Source organism: Melospiza georgiana, chromosome 1 (genome assembly GCF_028018845.1).
Source record: "Melospiza georgiana isolate bMelGeo1 chromosome 1, bMelGeo1.pri, whole genome shotgun sequence".
NCBI lineage: Eukaryota > Metazoa > Chordata > Aves > Passeriformes > Passerellidae > Melospiza > Melospiza georgiana.
The window spans coordinates 121,910,058-121,930,062 of record NC_080430.1 but is presented as its reverse complement, the minus strand read 5'-3'; positions in this window follow the sequence as shown (position 1 = coordinate 121,930,062).

Below are 20,005 nucleotides of genomic sequence, written 5' to 3'. Positions count from 1 at the left end.
GTTTGTTGTTTTTTGGGGTGGTTTTTTTGCTTTTAAGTGTCAAGTCACAATTTCCAGAAATATGAAAAAGTTGCTGCAGTAGACATGATTTCTCTAAAAAATAGACAGTCTTCTGCTTTCTCACATCCCTGGAGTGGACGTTTTTGTAAGAGATGTCTACACTTTGCTTGAAAAACTCATTGTTGATCAGGACTGTTAGATTCAGTTTGACGGGTGAGCATCGGCACCAGCTGCTAAATATTAATTTAAAAAAGGTAATAATAATAGTAATAATAGTAATAGTAATAGTAATAGTAATAGTAATAATAATAATAATAATAATAGTACTTTAAAAAAATATTCTGCTTCATAGGATCCCAGACTTGTTTGGATCAGAAGGGACCTTAAACATCACCTCGCTCAAACCCTCTGCCGTGGACGGGGATACCCTCCAGCAGACCAGGTTGCCCAGAGTCCATCGAACACTGCAAGGCATGTGGCATCAGTGAATTCCCCGCACAGCTCGCTCCCTGCCTCCCCACACTCGGAGTGAAGAATTCTCCTCCATCTCCGGTTTTATCCCGCCGGGGTTCCCCGGGAAGGCCCCGGGAAGGCCCCGGGAAGGCCCCGGGAAGGGCGCGGGACGCGGCGGTTCCGCGGGGAGGCAGCGCCACCTGCCGGCCCCGCCGCCGGCTGTGAGAGGCCGCGCCGGGCCCGCGCTGTCCCCGGCCTACCCTGGGCGCACGGCGGCACCGAGGGCACGGCGGCACCGAGGGCACGGCGGCACCGAGGGCACGGCGGCACCGAGGGCACGGCGGCACTGTGCTCATTCCCTGCTGCAGCCCCCCTTGCCCCTGGATCGATGCCAACAAAGCCAGGGCAGCCTCTGGCCTCCGGGAGCAAATGTGTAGGAGCAGATCGGCAGGGCCAGGAGAGGAGCTAAGATAGTGCTGGCTTATGAACTGAGGGTGCCACTGACCAACAGGGTTTAATTTACAGATTGTAACCACAAAATGGGGTCAATACCTGCGTTTATAGGCTTTTGTCAATTATATGTTCTGTATAAAGTACTGAGGAGATCTTTAACTTCAGTGTTGGTTCATTTAGAATTTTCATCTTTGTTATTTTATGCTCCCCTTGTTTCACTGCTGCAAGCAGTTAGAATGTCCTTTAATGTCAGTACTCTGAAAGGCCAGACAGTACCTTCAGAAATACAGAATAACCAAAAAAAAAAAGTCATTGTTACCCAAAGGAAAAAGAAAATATAAAACGTTCCCCTATTTGTTCTGACATTATTCTTCAGCAAAAAGAATGCAGTGAGAAAGGTCTTCTGGTGTTGAACTGGTGATCAACTAACTTGGATTTCAGCATATAAGAATCATAAACATTTTGGGTTAAAAGGGACTATAGAGATCATTGAGTTCCAAACCCCATGCCATGGGCAAGAACACCTTCCACTAACACGTTGCCCAGCGCCCCATCCAACCTGGTCTTGAACACTTCCAGGGATGGGGCATCCACAACTTCTCTGGGCAACCTGTTCCAGTGCCTCACCACCCTCCCAATAAAGAATTTTTTCCAACATCTAATCTAAACCTGCCCTCCAGTTTGAAGCCATTCATCATTTGTCCTGACACTACATGCTCTTGTAAATAGTCTCTCTCAGAAATAAGAAGACATTTAGTGTAAACAATACTTAGTGATATTTAGAGCTAATGATCACTGTATGTTCATCAGAAAGCTACATATTTATCCACAGTGGAGCCCTGTTGCTTTCTGTATCCATATCACTATTTTGGCAGCAGTGAGCTACATCTTTCTTCAGAAGGTGTTCATTTCAAGTGTGGGAACAAACTGAATGCAGGGACTGACTCAGTCCGTGATGTTACATGTGAGGATATTATAGATATTAGTTAAACAGTTAACAGAGAATCACACTTTTTCTGACAGCCAACCATTGCAGCCTTCTCTCAAAATGTCTGCCTGAAATAAAGTCCTTCAGAAGAAAAAGATAAGTGAATCTAACATAAGATTTTTAAATTATTTTTACCCTTTAGTTTTGGGGGCATTTTTGGCTCCATATTCTTAGCCATAATTATCTATGCTGGTTATAAACACATATGATCACCTATCCACGGACTAACCCAATCAGGAAATAGTTTGTGGATTCCTTTCAACCCCAGAAATGTACAGTATCATACCTGAAATAAATTCTGTGCAAAAAGCTTGGTTAAAAAGTTAGTTAGGGCTTTAAATACAATCTGTATTTGGCATAAAATCTAAAATTGTTTTGTTTTCTCCGGTCCTTCCACTTATAGCAGGTTCCATGGACTCTCCAGAGGAAAAGCATTCACTGGGATCTACTCTGCTAAGTCACAGAGGGATGAGAAAAATTATTAACATGCTCATTTGTGTTTTCACTTGAGAGGATAGAACATAGCATTAACCTTTTTTGGTACTTCATATGTAGCTGATATTGCACTATCATGTCTATATTAAATAAGTCAGGCACAGTTTAAAGACAGATGAATATTTTCATTGTTTGACTGGTTGATAGAATTGTCAAGTGCACCAGGGCACTGGCAGGTGACCAGACTTTCCTTTTGTTCCTTTGCTGAAGAATAGCTTTGGGACACTGATAACAGAGAATTTCAGCAATAAAGTGATATTTGTCATATTTTTCAGGTGACAAAAATTTCAGAGAACTCCTTCTCCTTTCTTTCTTGCAGCACTTCATCACTTCTCCAGTAAATTTCTCTGCTCCCTCAGACTCCTTCCAGCCAATTTAAGCCACCACCATCACAAAAGCCTTTTTCTGTGTGGCAGCATGAGCGGTGACAGCAGGTGCAGTGTCTGGGATATAATTATTCCTATTGGGCATGTTCCTCTTACCTCCTCCTTGCTGTCTCTGCTGGACAGCCTCAGATGCTGGTGCAAGGCAGAAACCTGAATTATCCTCAGTCTATTCACTCCCAGTTTCTCTCCCCAGCCTGACTCACCCTGCTAAGGAATAGCAGTGCTGTGGCAGTGATCACAACCATTCCCTCGCAGCTCTGCACAGGGCACCTTCCAAGCCATTGTCATAAATCTGGGGTCCTGCCAGAGGCATTGCCATTTGCTGCATGTGGAAGGTTAGAAAGATGCATAACATTTTGTAAAGAAGCCTAGGAAGGAATTTGAAGGAAAAGAATGTGGGCAAGGGATCAGGAATTGCTATTTGAGATATTTTACAACTTGAAAACAAAGGAGCTTAGATAATAACCAGTGACAAGCTGAATGCCCTTTCTAAATGACAAGGATACTCTAAGTCCCCATACTAATACTGTCCTTTCAACTCTGTTCCCCTCCACTCCATGTATGCACATATACATACCTCATATAAGATCATATACATACATAAAATCTCACCTGATTTCAACTATGGCCTCTGTTAAGAAGGATATTTCAACAAAAATGCTGAAGACCTGGTGCTCTGTAATTTTGAAAGAGTAAAAGCTCCAAAACACCATGTTACTCCAGGGCATGTCACTTTGCCCTGGAGTAATGTTATGAACTTGATAGCCCATCCAGAAATGAGACTGCAGTGAAATGAGATGATGCTTTGTTTATGTGAAAGAATATTTGTACTAGAGACCAATTTTTTATATGTATATAATCAGTCCTAATAGATCACTATCAAACTAAAGTAAACCTCTTAAATGCTCAATTTGTGTGTGTGTAAATGAAGCTCTGCAGAAAGGCCTTAGGGTAGAATGAAGTTTATGACATTGTAAATGAGCTCTATGAAACTGTTTGGAAATTAAACAAAGAGTTGTTTATCACTTGTTGTACACAAACCATCATCCCTAGCACGCATCCTGGGACACCATACATTTGGGATTTTTCAGTTCAAAAGGATGAAAATTTGCAATTCCTGTGTTTCAATACAAACAAACCCTTTTCTAGCAAATAGTTTGATTTTGAAATGTACTGGAATAGAGTATGCTGAAAGTGTAAAAAACAGTGGTTCAAGTTTAGTTTCTGACAGGAAGTAAAATGGTGGTGAAAAAAATCCATATTGTGTTTTAACAGTCCTGACTTGTGCCCCCCTTTTTTTTACGATATAATGTTTCACGGAGATCAGAAGTAACCAGGACTATTTTTGCTATGTCCTTAAGATTTCCAGCCTTGACTCTGCTGTAGTTACCTGAACTAAAATATTATATATTTATTACTCATTGTCCTTGTGTATTATATTTCTTTCTAAAAAATTTATGTCATAAATTAACTCTCTGAAGACCAAAGATTTGTTTTAGAATCATAATAGGTGTGTACTATGGTCACAGTTGCCTCTAGGGTTTTTGTACAGAGTAACTCATACAAAACTTAAGGAAAGTAATTGTACTGGACCTTTATTTGTGGTCTTGAGGAGCAGTGTGCCAACCCTTCCAGGCACTTATCTTCCTTTTTGTGATCCATTTTTCAAGCCTAGGAAATTGCTTTTTACCTTACTTCATATTCAGAAGCTGAGCCTCCCTAGAGTGCCTCTATTATAGCAGGATTTGTTGATGAAAACTATCGTAATAAGCCGATTTGGTGATTTGTTTTTAGCGTTTGCACCTGTTGAAGTGTTGGCAAAAATTCAGTTAAGATTCAAAATAGGAAAAGAAGCGTGGCACAGATATATGTTGTTGGAGTTGGAACAAAGTGTACTGGTCTTTATGCTCCAGAAATCTAACTCCAGCCTAGATTAAGTATTCTTTAGTTTCCTGTTTAATTTTCACAGATCTGTTTTTATAAGAGTCATGGTCTATGGAAAGATCTTTAAAATATAAGTATGCATCTATCCATATCAAAACACATGTATGTACATATAACTATGAAGAGCTTGAATCAGAGGTTACAATGGTTGAAAATACCTATTTTTCTTTCTCCTCAATGAACAGAGCACAGCTTATGGAGGGGAAATGCTAATTTATCTATATTTACTATGATGGTATCGACCAAAAATGTTCTATCAGTTTTAAATTCAAGAACTTTCTTCAAAGAAATGCAGATTTAACAGCAAGTGTTCAACAAAAATCATTGTAGAGGGCTGTCCCGCAGCCAGAGTTTAAAAGCTCATTTGTTAACGCTGCCAGTGCTCAGGACTTCCCCTTCTGCCCCAACCAAAGTGTCAGATCTTTGCACCTGGGATTTCTCCCACAAACGCTCAATAACTGCCTGCATCCAGAAGCAAATTGGCTTATGGCAAGATCTTTCAGGCAGGAACAATGTCCTGATAGTGTCTTGTGCATAGAGTCTGAAATGTTTCCTCTCTACAAAAATGCAGACAAACTGAACATGAAGCAAGAGACTTGTTGCAGGACAAATTCAGATTCCCATATATCCTAAAAATGATTTTTTTTTCACATTTGTGAACAAAATGAAACCCTTAATTACAAGCTGAATTCATTTTTCTTTTAAAAAATTAAAAGCTTTTTAGCTGGGTTGGTAAATTAGATCTCATGTCTGAGAAATGCATATTCTGGCTTAGGACAGTAGGGTTTTTTCCTTTCAACAGCTGGCATGTTCTGACAAGCAAACAGCTTGAGCTAACATTTAATTAGGTAAACAGAACATTAGTGTTGGAGCAAGAGAGGCTGGTCAAGCATTCCTGACTCAAAGCAACCTCTTAGACACTAACCAGAAATTAAATATTCTAAATGTGGGTAAATGCAATATGAGATGTTACATATACAATATTATTTATTGTTCTATTTGAAGTTTAGTAACAACTGTAAAATGTGTGTGTGTGCATATGTACTTAAAATAAACATTTAATGAAATCAGGATACAAATGTTGCTGCTGATCTCCATATATATATAAATATATATAATGGGACAAGCCAAAGCACAGTCCTCAGGTTTTCCAGACCTGGATCAAGATCCAAATGCTGTGGCTCGTGCCCACCCCTACTTCTTTTCAAGGAACTCATTCATCAGTGGTGTGGACATTTCCCTGGACTTTATTTTAGCTGCCAGAGATTTTTTGGCATTTTGTAATAAGACTAATTGCACTGCATGTGAGCCCCAAGGAATGAAGATACTTCTCTGCTTTAAAATTAGTAGCTGTGTCTGCCAAAGTGACATGCAGAAATATTCTGGAGGGCAGTTAGAAAATTCAATGAGGGTTTCCAAGGCCACACAACAGAGTCCTGACTTTTTCAACTGAATAAATACTGTTTTCCAAAACACTTCTTTTCCAAAACTTCTTTTTTTTCCTACGGAGTGCTGCAATAAAAAGAATTAGAGTGAGCAATTCTTGGACTCAACCACTTGACTTCCTAGGATTCTGATGAGCTTTCATCTCTCTCTCTCACTGAACAGCACGTCTTTTCTTCATTGTTTTGAATATTGGCTCCTTGGCTAATAAAATTTTACAAGTGATTTTTGAAAACAAACAATACTATATTATCCCTTTTTTCCAACTCATGAAATAAATATTCCATCAAAGAGACTTTTATGTTTCACAGTGGCAGTTCTCAAATGACCAGCATGGTATCATGTTCAAAACAGGGCACGGTCCATTTTTACAGTAGATTTACTCAATCACAGTTACTAATCGGATTAGTACTGCTTTTATGTCTGACAAATTTTTAAAAGTTGGGGGTCATTAAAGCCCTTGCACATATAGAGAGCCTGTGGTGCTCGGCTGTGTTTTTCCAGTTAACCATTTCTGCTTTGAAAAAAATCAAACTTGGTTTTTTTAATGCATATAGAAGCTAGGTTACTCTTTTAGACTGCAATGCCACTGAGCATTTAAACTCATTGCTCAATTTAGCACATGCTTATGTATGGAGTTAAGAAAGAGCATCAGTTTCAAAGGTAGAAGAGGCTGAGTGCTAGGGAGGGCCTCACCCATGCTACTACCCAAAAGAAAAACATTTCCTTGTGCTTCGCTCTTCCAACTCAACCACACACAAGAATGAGCCCTTACCATCTGATTTGCAGCTTTTGATAGTACTTCTTCACAGTTCCTGTCAAAAACTCTAATAAAAAATATTAGGGCTACAATTTGCTGTCATGAGCTTGAAAGTGAATTCTCTAAGTTAAGAAGAAACTACATTACCATCAAAGGGCTAACTTGGCCACCAAATGACTAGGTTTTGCTCAAGAGGCTGAACTCCACTGACATCAGAGGGCTATTCCAGTTCTCGCACAAGGAATAATACAAGCCTTGTTTGGGTGCTAGGTGTGCATCTGCCACTCGCTCCAGCTGCTCCTACAAATTGTGTAGGAAAACAACTGCAAAAATTTACTCATAAAACTATAGGAAAGTCTGATATCCTCTATCAGACAGCTGGCATAAAGCTTAAGTAGGATTAGACCTGTGTCAAAAAAGGAAGCAGAGAAAGCAGACAAAACCAGGTAGAAAATGAAGCCATTTCTTCTAGAAATTCCTCCCTGGAGCTTGAGATGGGAACAGGGCAGGCAATACGCTTTCCAATGGTTAGTGCAGCATTAAAATGGTTGTTGTAGTTCTGACTGGCTCATGCTGTACAGGCAGAAATGGAATGCAAAGTTGGTAAAAAACACACTAAATATTCCAGGTGTCATATAGCACCACCATCAATAAACAGTGCCTGTCTTTACTTGGAAGTCAAATCAATTTCAGTTTTAAAAGACTACCAAAAGGCTACCACAGGAGCTGATATCTGCAAATACTTCCAATGCTGCCTCCCCCAAATGCATACAAACAAGCACCTTTCATAGCTTAGCAAGCCTTCAAGGTATAAGCAAAGATTAGATTTCTTAATGGAATTTTTTTCTTAAATAAAATAAGGTATTTAATTTTTTAACATTAATCAATTATGACAGAATTATACCAGTAGAAACAGATGCACTAGAATAGAAAATAACTAAAACAAAAATTGAATGAAATATAGTCTATGTTTACACATGCTCTCTATAAATATTAACATCATGAGAAAGTGAATTAGTTAGCATAAGCCAAGTCAGGAAATGATCAAATTAAGTTTACACACCATAGCTTAGGCTCTGTCCCCTGGGTACATGCATTGCTGTGAGATCTTTGATACGGTATCATATGTCATTTTCCAAACCGTGAAGTGCAGCAGCATGCATTTTTTTTAAAAATATAGAATTCTCCTATCAAATATGTATGCAATGGAGCCTTGCTGCCTGTATATCAACTGTTCTTTGTAAGGGAAAAACAAAATAAAGATAAAAACCTAAAAGCTGATGTCTCCTTTGCAAGATTGCAAAGCTCTGTTTATCTGTGGAGCAACAGCATATAAATATAAATCTGGTTTGCTATTCATTAACTGAGCTATTAGGTAATCTATGGAAGAGATTACGAATGTAATTATGTGTCCCTTTTATGGTCATGATTCATGTCTTCTCTGTGGAAAGCAGGAGAAGAATTTTTTCATTTGTTCTATCCCAAATTGTTAATTCCTCAAGAGTTCAGAGCTGAACACCAGATGATACCTACAGAGGTTCTACAACTATTATTAGTTCCTCAGCACTTCATAAATTAGTACAAATAAACTGTACAGAGCAACATACTGGCAGAGTTATACCTTCACAGGAGTAATAATATCTATTAACATAAGGCTGCTACTATGCAGACACTGGAAAATATCGTATAAATGCTAAACAATATATGTCATAAGGTCATATCATAAGGGTTTTCAGCAAAATTAAGGCTCAAAGACATTTTGCCATTTATAAGCAAAGGTAATGATTGAATTTACAGATAATCCCAATTAGAAAAACAATATTAACTTCTTGCAGTGCCACAACAGGTCTTCCAAAGGCTACTGTTGAGCAAGTTGCCAAACACATGAACAAAACCTCCTGGATAAGTAAAAGGAAAAGGAAAAGTCACAAAATATTAAATTGATCTCTGTTGTGTTTTGTTGGCACAAGTTCTTCCTCTTTAAGGCCTCCTGTGAGAACACCAGCACCATTACATGCTGCGATTAAAGGGCAACTTGATCCAAATAAGTAATAATTCCTTAAACCAGGGTATGTTGAGAAACACTAATTGTAATCCTGAAGACTCAGGAGTTTTTATTTAGGGGCACAAGGAGTAGGTTTCAGACAGAAAGTCACCAGAATTGAACTGCCTACTTTGAGCCAAGGTCATCTTAAACTTTCAGAGTAATCAGTGGAGACCTAGTCAATACAGTCAATGAAGACAGGAGAGAATTTCACTTTATCTTAAAATAAATAAACAAAAGTGGCATTCACTCTCCTAAAGACAGATGTTGAGAGCTGTTTGAGATGCTCTAGGATACTTGGGACAGAACCAAGGGATGCTGGGCCCAAGACCTACAGAAAATATTTGCCCTTCAAGAGCAGCAAATGGTAGCCAGGTGAAATATCCTGGAGCATCAAAAATGTCAGTAGGCATAAATGATTAGGCAAGGAAATCCCATCTGTACTGGACAGTGAGTTGAAGAGCTCCCTGTGGAGTTATAATTTTGTGGACTAGACAGCTAGTGTGCATATGCTAGTGTACTGGTAAGTTTAGGTAGACACCTAAATCCCATGCATTGTGTCATTTCTATAGCTCCTAGCTAAAAGATGGGTGTCCACATACTTCTGACTGCCTTAGTAAACTTACTGAGAGCAGAGAAGAATATAATCTTAGGAAAAGTTATCTGCCAAACACTGAACAATAAGGATCCTCAGAGAAGAAAAACACTGAAAGCATTAACTTAAGCATTTCATGTGTTTAAACTTTTGGCATGTTACTAGTCATGCTGACCCAGTTTATTTATTCTTCTCAAGCAAAAGTAAACAAACAGAAATCCCTGGGTCTATGACAAGAAGACACTAACAGTATTCATCAATTTCCAGAAACATGTGGGGTAAAAGTATTGCCAGTAAAAATTTGCTATGAAAATGGTCAAACATTTTGGGCATAAAGAATTGCCCTTGGAAGGACTTCACTTGAGATTCATCTGTTAGGTTTTCTCTAGCTCAGAGCAGCAAGCCCTACAGTAGCACAACACTTTGCCGTCAGCAGGTCAGGAGAAAAGGCATATTTCATGCACACATCACTGACCCAGACCTCTGGCCAAAAGGGAGTGACATTGATGCACTCTGGAACAGGTTTATCTGACTCTTAATTAGAAAGGCATTAGCCTGACACAAAGGTCAAAGTAGGGAGTATAAAATGCACTCATATAGGAGGGATGTCAGTGATTTCCAGAAAAGGCTTGGAAAAAGAGAGTCTGTGGCATTTCCTCTAATTATTTTTATTACCATGTTGGACTTCAAAACAGCATCTCAGGAAAAGAAACAATGAGGTAAAGTCTTGACCCAACTGAAATCAATTGGAATTTTATTACTGACCTCAAAACTTGAGGTCAGGAGGACGGGATAAAACTTGACCCTTTTTTTTAAGTTTAAAAGAGTGCCTGCTTGTTTTGAGCATATAAATATTATAAGATGGGCAGGGATTAGTCAGTGAGACTAGGAAATCTCCCTCTGACTTCCTGTACAAAGCAGAGATTGTCAAACCAAACACATTGGCTTAGCTTGCTCCTGCTGGATGTTTTCCTGGGCTCTGTCAGGGCCCTGGCTGCACAACCCAGCTTCCATTGCCCTGAGCAGCCCCACCTGGGACACACACACACAGACACACAGACACAGACAAGCACAGACACACACACACACACACACACACACATACAGACACACACACAGACACACACACAGACACACAGACACAGACACACAGACACAGACACAGACACAGACACAGACACACACACACACACACACACACACACACACACACAGACACACAGACACACAGACACACACAGACACACACACACACACACACACACACACACACAGACACACAGACACACACACACACACACACACACAGACACACAGACACACAGACACACACACACACACACACACACACACAGACACACAGACACACACAGACACACACACACACACACACAGACACACACACACATACACACACCCCTTCTGCCCTTGGCCTCAGGAGCCCATTTTAGTTTGGCTGTGGGTTTTTCTGAATAGACACCAGGTCTGTGTGGTAGGAATCTTTCTCTCCAACTCTATTTCAAAGTGGAGCTCCTGCATGGACATCAGACCTGGGCAATAGCCTAGGTTTTGCTCCTGACTGTTGTCACTGGCTGGATTTTGGCCCTAAATCATAATTCCTGCTTATCAGAGACTCTCAGTTGAAACCCAGAAGCAGGACCCTGTTCATGGCCCGTTTTCTAAGGAGACCAAGAGTATTCATTATTTTTCATCTGCTGCTCTCTTTAATTTCTGTCTCCCTAGTAAGATGCCAAGAAAGTTAGATTCCGTGATTGAAACTGAAACATTCAAATTGCTGTGTTTCCCATTTGGTTTATGTTTTGTCATTTTCACACCAGTGGGTGGTTACTCATCTATCTTTAATGTAATTAATGAATGTACCCTTAATGGATGTTAACTAAAATGTGGATCTCTGAATATGCAGTTTCCTGTCATTCTGTGATACTGACAACATTCCAAAGATTCTGAAGAACTGAGTGGCAGATGCCAGGGGTTCATAATCAGTGTCACAACATCTAGTTGGAGGTCTCTCACTAGTGGTGCGCTCCAAAGTTAAATACTGGGCCCAGTATTGTTTCACTTATTCATCAGTGGCTTGGATGAAGGGACAGATGCCTCCTCTCAAGTTACCTGACCACACAAAGCTGGGAGGAGCGGCCAACACCCTGGAGAGCTGTGCAGCCCTTCAGAAGGACCTGGACAGGGTGGAGACATGGGCAAAGAACCATCTGAAATTCATCAAGGTCAAATGCAGCACCCTGCACCCAGGGAATAACAACCTGGGAATAACACCCTGCACCAGCACAGGCTGATCTGCTGGGAAGCAGCTCTGCAGAGAGGGACCTGGGGGCCCTGATGAAAAACAAGCTGGTGTGCTGGCAGACAACAAGCTGCCCAAGAGCCAGCAGTGAGTGTGCCTTTGTGGCCAAAAAGGCCAACAGAATCCTGCTGTAGGTTAGGAAGAGCATTCCCAGCAGATGGAGGGAGGAGATTCTGCTCCTCTACTCAGCCCTGGTGAGACTGTATGAGGAGTGCTGTGTCCAGTTCTGGGCTTCCCAATACTAGAGGGACATGAAGCTCCTGGAGCTGGCCCCGTGAAGGGCTACAAAGATGATGAGCATCTCTCTTATGAGGAAAGGCTGCAAGGGATGGGCCTGTTCAGTCTCAAGAAGAGAAAACTGAGAGGGAACTTCATTAATGTACACAAGTGGCTGAAGAGGAGATGTCGAGAGGCTGGATCCAGGCTCTTCTTAGTGGTGCCAAGCAATAGGACAAGAGGTAATGGAAAGAAATTGATACACAGGAAGTTCACTGGAATAGATTGCCCAGAATGGTTGTGGAATCTCCCTCACTGGAGATACTCATGAAACACCTGGACAATCCCATACCTTGTGTTGTAGGATGAGCCTGCTTGAGCAGGGAGGAAGGTTGGACCAGATAACCAACTGTGGTCTCTTCCAAAATTATGCATTCTGTGATTCTGTAGTGAATTTGAGTTGCCTCATTATGTGGAAAACTCACTACCAGTGCTAGAGCTTCACCTCCAGCACCTATTCCTGTATGTCCAGTCCTTGCAGTGGACTGCAGGTGAGCATCTTTTAGAGTTGGGAGAAGCCTGTGATGAAAATGTGCCTACATTTAATAGCGCTCAAATAATTTTTATTCTCTGGGTTTTTGTTTCTTTGTCCCCTACCCCTCATCCTCACCCCTACAGTGGCTGAGTAAACCCACATAATCTCTTAAAATCTGCCATATCTATGGCAAGAGCTTTCATAGCGTATGTGTTTCCTTTTGTTTTAGAAGCGGCACAACTCTTTTATGTGATGCTCCATTCTTATATCACTACAGGTAAATAAATAGTGAATGATTATTTCCTTTTCTTTTCTAATTTTGTAGACCTGTAATACACCACCTTTCAGTTCCCTCTAGTCAGAAGAATTTTGATACAACTGTTTCTTTTCTGTGAAAGTTTTGAAATAGCTTTGATCGTCCTTGTCTGTCTATAGAATCTTTTGTAATCATTCTTTTCCTGAGATGGGGAAATAAGAACTGCATTCAGTATTTGAGGTCAGCACATTGTGAAATTGTAGAATGGTGTGGAACTGCTGCAAAAACAAGACCTTCATAAAAGCGTTGAGAAACAAAATTTTATCTCAGTTTGGAGTTCAACTGCAGCTTTCTCAGCTCAAAGAGAGGTCAGGCCTACTTAAATTATTATCCCATTCAATCAAACATCTGTTCAACCCTTGATCTGTTAGACCAAGTCTTGGGTAATAGGGGATTGAAAGATTTCTCTAATAATCCAGAGACTGCTGAATAATCCTAGGATAATTATAATTCTTCAGGTAAATCCAAACCCTCAACCCCTGTTTATGTAGCTAACCTTCACTGCTTAGCTGCAGATGTGTTTAAGCCCATGAGTTAAATTCCTCACTAGAACTTCTCTGGTAGTTTGCAAGTTCCACTGGTGGAACTGAAACAATTTAACTAAAACAAGAAAGCTAATAATTCCTTATCCCACACACTAACTGACATAAGTGACACTGATGCCACTTTTTCCACATGGCAACTTTTCTTTAAAATTTAAAGTCTAAGTTTCTGCTACCTGACCTTTTTTGGGCAGATACCACTTAAAAGAACAGCCTGACTTGACAGGACAAGGTGGGTTGAAAACATGCCATTACCTGTGGTGTAAATTTCTGTGGATAAAAAGAGAGATTCTACTGCTGGCACTGTTAACCTCCCATCTTTGTAAGCCAAGAGAAAAAGAAAACTCTGACAGTTAGAGGGGGAGTGGACAAAGAATGGAGTCATACAAAAAGTTGCTAAAAAATTTAGTATCTGAAATTATTTCGTCCCTCTGTTACATTCCTTTCTTTATTAAACACTTAGAGAATTAAATCTCAGAAATGGAGAATGCTTTCTTCCCAAACCTAACTTCTGACATTATTACCATGCAAGGAAATCACCATACCAATGCCCTGATGCCTATTTGAAAAACTATGAAGTCTTTTTTAGCAATTCTGCTAAGAATGTGTTTCTAATGTAAACTGTTTTCAGATGAAAATAGTGCCTAGATAAAGACAATCAACTGCATGATTAATGCTAGAACTGCTGGTTAATAGTTTATGCATGAGGGAGATTAGTTGGCAGGCAACAGACCAAGGATGTCGGGGAAGGATTAGGAGAAGGAAAGGCAGCCCCCACACTTACGGTGTTTATACAATACTGCCCCTCCCAGCACGGCAACAACCATCTGTTTTCATTACATACATATGAATATTTTGTGTTGCTCGTGTGCTATTTTTGTCAGTGTCATGCTTGCTCTGTTTGTTACACCAGAAGACAACATTGGCAGAGGTACTGTTATTGCAGTCGAGTACGAAAGGTAAAACACTTAGCACAAAATAAATGCAGGTTATACAGACATATATAAACCAGGCTATAGGAACACAGAGTTAAGTCAGAAAGAAGAGAGGTCAGTGGCTCTGGAGTCCTGGACTAGCTGACCAAAACCAGATCAGTTTTGGATCAGTGAAACATTGTGGGAATACTTTGGCTGAAGCCCAGACAGCACCACATCCACAAAAAACTCCCTGGGTCCAAGGTGCCCACTAAGCAGCTCACTAATGTAGTACACTTATGCCTCCCTTCAGAGGGCTTTAGAGGTGGGCCCCAGGTTCCTGCCCTTGCAGCATGGTCATTCTGCAGCTCCTGTGGACACCTGCAAACATGGACAGTGTGACTATTCAATCTCACTCTGTGGGAAGTTAGGGGAACAGCAGTATCAGGAAAGGTTGTGTGAGAGAGCAACAACATGTAGGCAGAGATTTCTCACAAACCATTTAAATGAGGAAGACTATATCAGGCTTTTCTATTAACACTTAGGTGTTGAAAACCTTGTAAAAGCTACAGCTCTTTCTGGCAATTCGGTTCCTTTTATGTTTCTCAGTTTTACCTGGAAATGCTAAATGCGGTGGCCTTCTCAAGAGTAACTGTGCTACTTCAGGATCTGGGAGATTTTCTTGGTGTATTTGTTTTTTCAAGTTCTCACAGCCCAAAAATTCCAAGCCAGGAACAGTGCTGAACACTGTAACTGTAACATGACTGCATTTAGGAAATTTTCACAACCACCCAGGTGCCTCCAGGTTTCCCTGCTTCAGCAGGAGGGTTGGACTGTATGATTTTCAGAGATCCATTCCAGCCTCACCTGTTCCATCATTGTGACAGAGCTGAATAGATAGAAACGAAGTAATAAGTAATAACAAAATTATGTCAGGGCAGAAGTGCAGCAGTGGCTTTTGCATTGGCACCAGAGGATGGAGAAATCACATAAAAACATGAAGGGGCAGGAAAAGACCTGGGAAAATGAAGATGAATGCACAGAAGCAATAAAGTGGATTAAATGGGAGATCAACAGACAACTGACATCGTTTTTCTTTCTTTCTCCTACACCTCAGTTCCACTCAGGTGGTACATAAAATCCCATTTCCACATTGTCCTGCCTATGCATAGACTGCCTGTTCCTCAATGAAAAGCAGGAGGAGAGATAACTCCTGAAAAGCACCAGGTGAGCCTTCACAGAGAATGAAGGAGTGAGAGGGACAAGGTACAGGCAAGTCTTACCTGAAATTTCTTAATGGCTTGGAATGTTTTACATTTTGACTTCTCAGGCTGTGCTATGACTACACAGAGGATTAAGTGATGGTTAATTGCACTTGCTGAAAACTTACTTCTGGAGCTCAGTAGGCAGTAGGAGAATCCAGTCTTCTAAAATTCAGGAAGCAGGGTTTTTTGATTTTTTTTTTTAGCATGGCGCTATATTGAATGGATCAATTTATTCCCCAGGCAATACTTATCAATTTTCTGAGATTACCCGCAGCAAACTGTATCAGTAACACAGAATCTCTCCAATCTACTGCTGAGAAAGTCCTTTTTTAAAACAAAAATTCAGATGGAGGTCCTAAATCGTGTAGAATTCTTGGCTTGGTGTATGGCTGTCTGACACACACATAAGACATCACCAACACAATATTGTTGGGACTTTTCTAAGCAGCAGATTTATCATAGCTTTGACACTCACCCATTTGAAAATTGTATTGATACACAAAAGCTGGAAAACCTAGTATTTTAGTGGGATTCAGTTGCTTTCTTCCCAAGCGGTTGAGCTGAGTGCCTTCCTCAAAGCACAGGAGGGCCACCCACCTCGCATGTGTACTTTGGTGACTGCTGAGCCTCAGAGGCCCAGCCCACTTTGGTCAGGGAAAAACAATCATTGCCCATAACAAGGCCTGCAAGTTATTAGTTTCTATTCTCCTATGAACAATCCCTCATTGTCAAGAAAAACCCAAAGCAAAAAAACCCTTGTGGATTTGGGTTTTGTTTTTCTTTCTGATTGAGTAAGGCCACACCCAGATGCTTTAATTACAGATCTAAATGTGTACATGTAAACATTATTCTTCTGGCTGAGAGAACATAAGCGAGAAAAGGGTTTTTAGGGTTTCATTTCTCTCTTAAAAGAAAGGAATAAATTAGTTACTGATAGCTATTGTTGTCCATGCCTGATTATAGATGTCAAATCTCTAATAATAATTTTATATTCATTTTTTTCTACATAATAGTCATTCTTGTTTGAAACCACCATGCATATTTCTTTTATGAAAATCCTCTGTTTAACACATCACAGTAGAAATGGACATTCAACTTGAAATATAACTTTGCTTATATTATGCTTTTTAAAAATGGTCTTGATGACTCTAAAATTAGGCCATATTGCATGTCCTAGCCTGTTTTCCTTGTGTTTATGTAACTGCCATTCAGCTCTGCAAACTATGAGTTAAGACCATGTAGTCAAAGTCATGGTAGAGAAGCCAGGGAGAACTCACCAAGAGTAAATTGCTTCCTGTTTTCTTCTCAAGTAAGAAAATAGAGTCATATCAGCAATTTGCAGCAAAGCAATACCTAAGACATAATGCTATACCAAAGGTCATAACTTGGGAACCAAGTTAAGAAAGTTTTACTTAACTAAACTTCATCCTGTCAATATTCTTGCTGTAGTCAATGGGAAAGGACACCTGAAAAGGAACATTTACCACATCCTAAACAGGTGGCAGGGCAGACAGGATGGCAGCACCTTGGGCGTGACTTTTTTCTCCCTTGATTGTAGAGAAGCCTATAAACCTAACGTACAATTTGAATTAATTTATTAAGCTTGAGGTAAATACCAACCTACAAATAACCTACAATACCACTCAGATAACTCTGCCACACACTAGTGCATGTGGCAAAGCACCACAGAACTATGTGAGGTAGAGTTTTCTGCTTTAGAGAGGTGACAAAACAAATGACAGGTGACTATGACCTATTCTCCAAAACCTAAGTTTATGAATGTCTATAGCCCAGCAAAATACAGCCCAAAACAGATGGAAGAGATCTGTAGTATGTAATCTTTCCGTGTCATTTTATATTTTCCATTTTTCAGAGTCCAAATTACAAAAATACTCTCTTCTCACTCTGCTTTTTCATCCAATTAAACAGTATGACAAAGATCTGGCGGCTTACAAAACACTCAACAGCATGCAGTCTCCATCATGGCAGTGCTGGGTGTCTCCACACAGCATAACTTCAAACACTCAACTGCATTTCTTCTCTCAGTTAAATAATTCAATGTTCACTAATGATGCAAATCTTCATGTAAGATGTAGTTTTTGGAAAACCTCAAATTTAAGCACAGAAGAATTATAAAAAGCTAACGGTATTTTTCTGAAGTGCCTCAAACTTTTATGTGAACAGCCAGACAAATTTAGTTGAATAAATACTTACCATTGAAGAGAAGATGTTTTCTATTCCTGAAAACAAATCTCTGAAGGAAGCCAAGGCTTAAAGAAGGCAGGAGCTGAACTTGGATCTAACATTGGGAACCAAACACCCAAAGAGCGAAGAACAGATAAGACAATGCTTCTGCACAGAAATATTTGTTCTACCATGCACTGAACATGAGTCATTAAAAGTCAAGACATTATAAAATATTAAAACTTTATGATACAAAAATGCAAACTTTATTTATAATACAAAAATAGGATTATAGCCTGTGGACACAAGAAACAATCCATTGGATACATTCAGCAGTAGCTAGAGTACTGTATAACAATTTTGACCCTGAACTTCCTCTCTGTACCTTTCTGCAAATGACCTGCAAATGTGTAGCTGTGTCATTTACCTTCACAGCCAGGAAGCATCCAGTAACATTTAGCACTTTATTTTCAGCAGTTTGCCTACTGCCCACAGACCAAAATATTTAACTGTGTCTTTACTAAGCTCCCATTAAAAAATACCTGTGCTAAATCAGGGAGACTTAAGATCACTTGTCAGTGCTGAGAAGACAAAGCTTTTTGTTGCATTCCAGTTGCAACAGAGATATTCTTGTAAGCATTGTCATCCTCTTCACCTTGACAAAGTGCCACAAGTAGTAATGATAATGGTAATGATATTCACATATTAGTATTGACATTAGCAAAAGAGTTTCTGTGGCATGAGCATGCACTTGGAAATCTTCTTATTCTTTCTCATTCTATTCTGTTATTTACATCTGTGTTCGCTGTCACAAATAAAAAGTATGCTAAAATATGGAAACTGAAATACAGTCATAGGAAGGCTAGTGAAGTTTGTATTTTCAACAGGTGTTAGCAAGCTACATTAATTTTGAACCAACACTCCTATCACACCAAGGTCTACATTTTACTAAGCTAATAAACATAAGGCTTGCATAGTAGGAACCTTCAGTGACTTGTATTTGTTATATGTTAGTCAACTGGAGGTAAAAAAGAACATTTTTTGTTGAAGGTAGACTCCAAAGGGTTAGCTGCACTCCATTCAAATATCAATTGTACAGCCAATGGGCTATTTTTTGCTATTATTCTACTAAAGTTCTGTAAAATTAAACTAAAGTGCACAGAAAATAGAGAAGAGTGCAAAGAGGTAGAACAGGAAAATTCTTTGGTTGGAATGAATGATAAGTACATGTAATACCTCAGGTTCAGACAAGATACCTTGTTTAACATCTCAAAGCTTACAATTTTTTTGGAAGAATCTACACATGGTGAAACCTGTGGGCAGAGTGTAGGTAAGCCTAAAGAATTTGAGCTGTGTGCATGCTTCTAGACTGTATAATATAAATAAGACATGTTAGTTTTGAAACAGGCTTTGAGATGTAAGACTCAATGGTAGAAAAAAGAGATGGTACTTTCACGTGTAAATATACAAAGCTTAATGTTTGGGGTTCAGGCTTTTAGTGAGAAATACATGCAATACCAGTACCAAGCAAGAGGTGGAACTCAGCTCTTCAAAGGGTTAAAGTGAACTTCAGTCTTCCACCATCACCCTCTGGTACTGTATCTTCATAAATTTCCCCCGTTTATGGAGTGTTTTTGATGGCAAGCAATTCTTTGTTGAAAGTTAAGTGCTCTTTTATATGAATAAATAAAGAAGGCTTTGGTTTGAATGAATACATTATTTTGACAAATGTTTATTGGAAACCCAATTATGGCTTAATAAATCAGTGCTATCTGTGGTACATCAGGTGAGCTCACCCATGCCATCAAATGGCACGTTGAATATTAGTAGGATAATTAAAACAATTCTGTTGGATGTTGTTCTTCTTACCCAGGTCTGACAGTAGTCAAAACAGAAAGAAATTGTTTATTAATTTTATTTAACTTATTAAAATACTTTTTGTACGATGTAATGGGCATACTTAACACAAAAAAAGGAGAAAAAAACCCATTTGTTTTCAATTTGCTGTTAGATTAAAATGACAAGGTCAAGCGCAATGCATGAACTGACTGGCAGCTGAATTTTAAGGGTAGTTGGGAAGCAGAAAGGATATATATGAAGTCTATTGTTTGAACTTTACACCCAGGTGAAGTGGAGCTTTGTTTGTTTTGTC